This window comes from Megalops cyprinoides, chromosome 14 (genome assembly GCF_013368585.1).
Source record: "Megalops cyprinoides isolate fMegCyp1 chromosome 14, fMegCyp1.pri, whole genome shotgun sequence".
Taxonomy (NCBI): domain Eukaryota; kingdom Metazoa; phylum Chordata; class Actinopteri; order Elopiformes; family Megalopidae; genus Megalops; species Megalops cyprinoides.
The window spans coordinates 6057530-6063827 of NC_050596.1; positions in this window are offsets into that span (position 1 = coordinate 6057530).

Sequence of the window (6298 nt, forward strand, 5' to 3'; positions counted from 1 at the left end):
TCAACTCTATTTCCCACCTGAATGAAGTTAAACTCTTATAGGTTATAGATTAGTATTCAACACTTGAGGAACAAAAAAACAGCAAAAAGCATGGCAAGTGATAAGAGATTATGTCTAAACAGGAAGAGCAGCAGACTGAGACCACAGTGGGAAGACAATGAGGCCTGGATTCAATGAATATTCATCATTAACTTTAACTAGTTCTTAAATGTTAGTCTTACAAAAATTCACCAAACACCAAGATATAATGGATTAAATGTTTTGCTTGCATTGAAATTCACTTGCATGTAATTGTCAAAATTAAGGACAAAATTTAACCCAGGTCACTCTCAAAAACCACCCCACTGTCTTCCTCCCTGCCTCCTCTTCCTCTCCCTCCCCTCTCTGTACTCTTCTCTCAGCCATCCATTTGACATGAACCCTGTGAAAGACATTAATTATGGACGCAGCAGGGATGCCTGGCTGTGTTGCCTGTGACTGTAGCACAGCGCAATTTCCATGTATCCCCTGGACCCAGGGATTCCGCCAGCTCAGTTCCAGCAGAGTCTACAAATTGAGTCGTAATGGACGGGCTGGATAATCAGTCTATCCAGAGAAGTTTTGTCCTGCCAAGGAACAACCTACTGAACCTAGGGCATTGTTTGTATTTTATTCATGGACCCAAATACGTCAGAATGTGTCTCTTGTCTATTTAATACAAATACTCCTTTGACTTTATAAGGGGTTGTGGGGAGTAGCACAGGGATTAAATGAGATTTGGTCTATGTCAAATAATTAGCAGTTGTCAGCAGTGCTCCCACAAAGCTGAAGGTCTTAATAAAGTCTGCAGTGCCAGCCAAGAGTGTGGAGACCTTGCTATTTGAGTGAAGAGGCTGAGTGTTTGTAGCATGCATTGAACTAGTTCATCATTAACTGGCGTTCTTCTAAATATACACAAGTTTGGCAGAGACCTTCAGGCTTCCGTGACTGCTCATTCTTTACACCAATGCTCCTAAACAACAGACACAATGAACTGTTTACATCTTTATTATGGAGAATGTACATATCGCATCTTTTCATAGCTGTGTTAAGCTTCAAATCAATGTAAATGTTCAGTGTGTCGGTGTTTGCCAAATGGCTCCAGAAGTATTGAGCCTCCACTGGTGCTTGTGTCAAAGCAGTACAAGATGTTGAAGTGCGTCACAATTTGTGCACAGCTTCCAAAGGTTTGTTTAGGCTAGCTGCAACGGCATCATTTGAATTTTGGAGCCTGCATCCTAGTCTTATCAAAATATGGTACTGGGCCCGGCAAACAGCAGTGATTCTACTTTCTTTCCTGTTTTGAGAGGGACTCTTTAGGGGGCTTCTGGCTTCCTGGAGGATTTTAAACACAGGAAGTCTGCAGCAATACAAAAGCTTTGAAACTTGATTTAGAGAACTAAAGTAATAGAATGAATTAGCACAGCGCAAACTCTCTGTTGATGGATTGAGGCTGACTGCTGTATATTTTGTACGTGTTCCCTTTAATAGATCACATTTAATGACTGGAGGGCTCAAGGGGGCGGGACTGAGAGAAGTATAATCGGGAAGATAACAGTATTGCTTTCCATGACCATCTGCTGTATAATGAACATGACTGGTGCGATGTGATTGTAGCCCTGTGTGGAGAAATAGGATAGTTCTGTTTTCTCCACGTAAAAACCATGTTTGTAGAGAATAGAGATCACATCACCAAGAGTGGAAGTGACATGAGTTCAGTGAGGAAACTCATGTTTAAGACTTTTGTTTTGTTTTGGTTTGGTTTTTAATAGCTTTTGATGTAAAATTGCTTGGAGGAAGAAAAATGAAACTCAGAGGAGAGACACAAAAGTTTTTTTTTCAGAATCCTTTCACCTTATTCTGCCCTGTGTTTGATTTGGACAATAATGTTTTATTTCTATTGAGAGTTTCCTAAAATAAGATAACAGTGAAAAGTGTGGGGGAGTGCAATCTTAATTCGGTGAATGGGACACATTCAGAGCATGAGGCTATTTGAGGGATTAAATGGAGGGCATTGATAATTGATTTTCTCTGAGTGGGATTTCAAGAGGAGTGGCCGGGGGCTTGAGCAGTGACCAGTCCTCCTCCAGCTACGGGGGGTTAGAGGCTGTGGCTGAGAGGGTCACCCCAGCCCTGGTGCAGTCTCTAGGGGGGCCACCACAGAACAATGTGCCTCTCAGAGCTCAGGGCTATGACAATGGTGGACCATCAGCCACGCATTCTTCATTTCTACCTGTGTCACTTCAGGACCAGCAAACATTCACCCAGAGGAATAGTTTCCCTGGACAGCAGCTGTTTGCCCACACCTTTGTTGGTCTAAACAGAAGAGAAACTAGACTCCCACTTCTGTGGTCCTTTGAACTGGAAATGGACCTGTCCCCTCCACCTTTTTGTTTTGGGGCTTCAGGGTGGGGTGGTGTTCAGAAATATGATAAACATATTGTAATTGGAGCTCTTCAAGAATCCTCAAGCTCATTTTCAAGTGTTATCAAAATGTGGTACAACAAGACAGAGCATGCAATGCTTATTAACAGCACAACAACATCACATGTGCCCAGTGCTCCATGAACCAAGCACACAAGGTGTGAAAAAAATATTCAACAGGACCACTGAAAACCCTGGAAAATGTCATGGACACTGGCATTCTTTGCTAAACTTGTCTGCTCTGTTGGATATACTTGTACCTTACAAAAATACAAAAAAAAAACCTTTTTTAAAACCTGAAAAACATACAATGCCTGTGGATTGCAAGCCTTCATTTCCAGCATGGGGGTGGTGTTTGGGCTACATCTCCATAGCTGCCTGTACATTAATGAGAGGGAAACAGGGTGGTGTAGAATTGGGGATGGTGGTGGGGGGAGCTGTGGGGGGCGGGGAGTTGTCAGAGCAGATTATCTGCCCAGATCCTCTTTATCTAATCAGGGAGGGTTATGCAGCAGCGGCGTCTAGCATAATGGGGCTGAACGGCCAGGCTGGTCTCTCACTACAGGGCATAGGACAGCGGCCACCTTGCACGGGTGAGTGGGGGATTGCGCTTGGAGCAGGCCATGTAAAGTGCTGCCGCCATCCACAGCACGCACAGGCTCACTGATGGCCCGCACACAGGGGCGGGGCCGGGCAGTTCTCTTTGTGCAGCATGCCACTGTGAGCAGAAGCCGGAGGGCACCAATGTGACCGAGAGAGAGGCCCATGGCAGCAGTCAGCTTGAAAAGCACAGGGCCACTGAGGCTTGCATGATGTCTGGATCCATTTTTGATGAGAGGAAGTTGACCTAAATTCAGTTTCACTCAGGCCTGTCATTTCAGACAGCATCCTCCTGGTACACAGACCATACGACCTCTTTCATCTCTCTTTCTCTCTCTTTGCATCCCATTGGTAAACATTAATTGGTTTTCACAAAGCTTTACCATCTGGGATTAACAATAATTATATTACAGCAAATATGCAAACAAAAGAGGATTTTTTTTCTTCTCTCATTTGTTTCTGGAGAAACAAGAGGGAAATCCTCTCATGATTCATATCAATAACAATGCGAGTCCATTGTCCCTGTTATATTCCCCTGTCTTCTCAGTGAGGAAAGGCTTAAACGGCCTCATGTTAATTGAACACATATTAAATTCCATTTAAGCAAACGGGGACGCCTCTGATAAGATGGGTCAATCGGGTCACTGGGGATTCACTCTCATATCTCTGCCCACCCCCCCAACCCAACAGCTTGCTCGGTGTTCACTATGGTTTCTATGGTAAGCACATGCAAGCTGTCAGCTGGTAATGATCTAACTCATCAGTAACTGTGGTCGCGGAGGGGGAGTGTTGAGATTTCGGCAAGAAAGAGGAGATACCATATGTACGCGGATGTTATGTACCAGTGTTTAAAAGGTAAATGTATTATTTTACATAACACCAGGAAATCGGAATATGTTTTCCCCTGGTGTTTAAATGGACGCGGAAGGACGGGCTTAAACTGAAACAAAAGGAGGCGAACGGTTGTTTGTTCCAGGGCAACAAGCATGGGTTTTGGCCGCATTCCTGTAACTGTCATGCGAGCCCATCCGGGCTTCGTAGCGCCAGAGTTCAGCGGCAATACAGCAGAGCCGGTTTTCCTTCGGCAGTTATGTAACTGGAAGTGAGCGCAAAATCAATAAATGTCCCGTCGGAAAGATCTCTATCGGCTAAACTAGAGCGTTGATTTCTTTGCGTAACCATTTCATTTCCAAAAAGGCTCTCGTCCCCCCCAGGCGCGCGCGCGCACACACACACACACAAAAGACGCATTTCCATCTTCGGTAATGACGAAACCAGCCGTGTTCAGGTGATCTACCCTCATACCCTACATATATATGGCATGTATATACATATATATATATATATATATATATATATATATATATATATATATACACACACACACACACACACACACATTAAGGGTATGGATGGAGCACTGAGAGGAGACAAAGTGCTGGAGGTGAACAGAGACCTCAGTGCTATGAGGGCATGAGGCTCATTAAAGTTTATTAAGTGTCGTCTCGACAGAACAATAGGAGTGCTAGGCCCTGCGGCAGGGCTGCGGGCTGCCTGGCAGTGATAGGGAGTCCCTCCGGGCCCCTCCTCACCCAGGCATGTCACCGCCAGGCCCCAAGCCCTCAGCGCTCTACAGCACACAATGCGGAGATGCTGCTGCTGCTGCTGCTGCTGCTTTCTCACGTCATCTGCCCACCCCCCACCCCTACTCATTACAGCCGTCACCATGGCAGCACTGCTGCCCAGAAAAGTGCCTTTATCCGGGAGCTTGATAGCTGTTGAATGATGCCCAGTCAGACCTGGCTGATATTAATAAGTCATCCATTCCACAGGGACGTGGAGATAGGTCACAGAAACAGAGAGGGGAATTTTCTATATATGGCCTTTTGTTAAAGCGTTGAATTTTTTTTAACAATCTCCCATGAATTAAATGTCCATGTTTTTTTTTTTACCTTTTGAATATTTTCTTTTTTTCTTTTTTTAAAAGGACATTTAAGTATTGGATGAGGAGGAAGAGAATGAGCAAGACTGAGTGTAGATGGTGCTTGAGGCCAGATACATCCAGAGGCGCTAACATTGATAGTATAAATAAGGTTGTTATAAATATTTAGATTTTGTTTCTTCTAACAGATGAGCAATCATGATTTTTCACAACCAAGAGGCCACTGATTTGACCACCAGTTCATTAACCCACGTTTGAAGAATGAATATCTGGGTAATTATATCTGGGTTTGTGTTAAACATTCATCAGGTATGTTTGTCTGATGAATAATGCCTATGAGGAAACTGTGTCATGCCATAATGACTCAATAATGAGATTGTGGTGCCTTGTTCCTCCTCTCAGTTCAACTGCAATGTGCAAAAAATCTTAAATCTGGGACCAAGTTGTTACTTTCATCACTTATTTTTAGTCCACAACATACAAGCTTGATTGTCACTGAAAATGATAAAATAATGTTCTGTCATAAGCGAAAACAAAATTTGCCACATATAAAATTCAATCAGAATTAAGAAAATTTCAGTTGAACAGAGACCTTGACTGTGCATGTCTCTCCTGTTTGCTATAATGAATGTCACAGCTGTGTTATATTTCATACACCATATGAATCTCACTGCAGATGTGATTTGGAGAACAACAGAACATAGGAGCCATGTGAGACTGCTCCACAGAGTCTTTATACATAGACTGGATGTTTAGCTCAGTGCCTGTTACATAGATAGTTATGTCTCTTCCATTGTTGAAGGTAGAAGTGTCCTGATTTGCTGGCTCAATCAGTACATGCTTGAAGAGGCGTGGTCTAAGACAGAACATCCATAGTCAGCTCAAGAATGTGGGCAGCACCAGAACCTTCTGTTACCAACCAGAACCTCCCGGAAGGAGGACTGCTGGACATGAACATCTAGTAATAACAGAATGTCTGTGAATGCTGTCCATATAGCTGCTGTTCTCCTAAATTTCAGTTTATGCAAAACATGAACAGACCACACTGATTCTTCTGCCAGCATTTCACAACAAATTAAAATATTCAAGTCATTTTTGCTGGTGGACCTCACTGCCAAGAGACGTTTGCACTACTTCCTGTTAGCTGAAGTCTGTTGTGCTTTGCGGTCTACCAGGCGGTATCGGGCACGCTCTGTTCTTAACCGATGCCATATTCTTGCGATTCTGTTGTAATGGGTTGTATAATTGCTTATAAAAATCTTTAAAAGTGAGTCGAATTTCCTCAGCAGACATCATCTAAGCTCCAACGCCAGA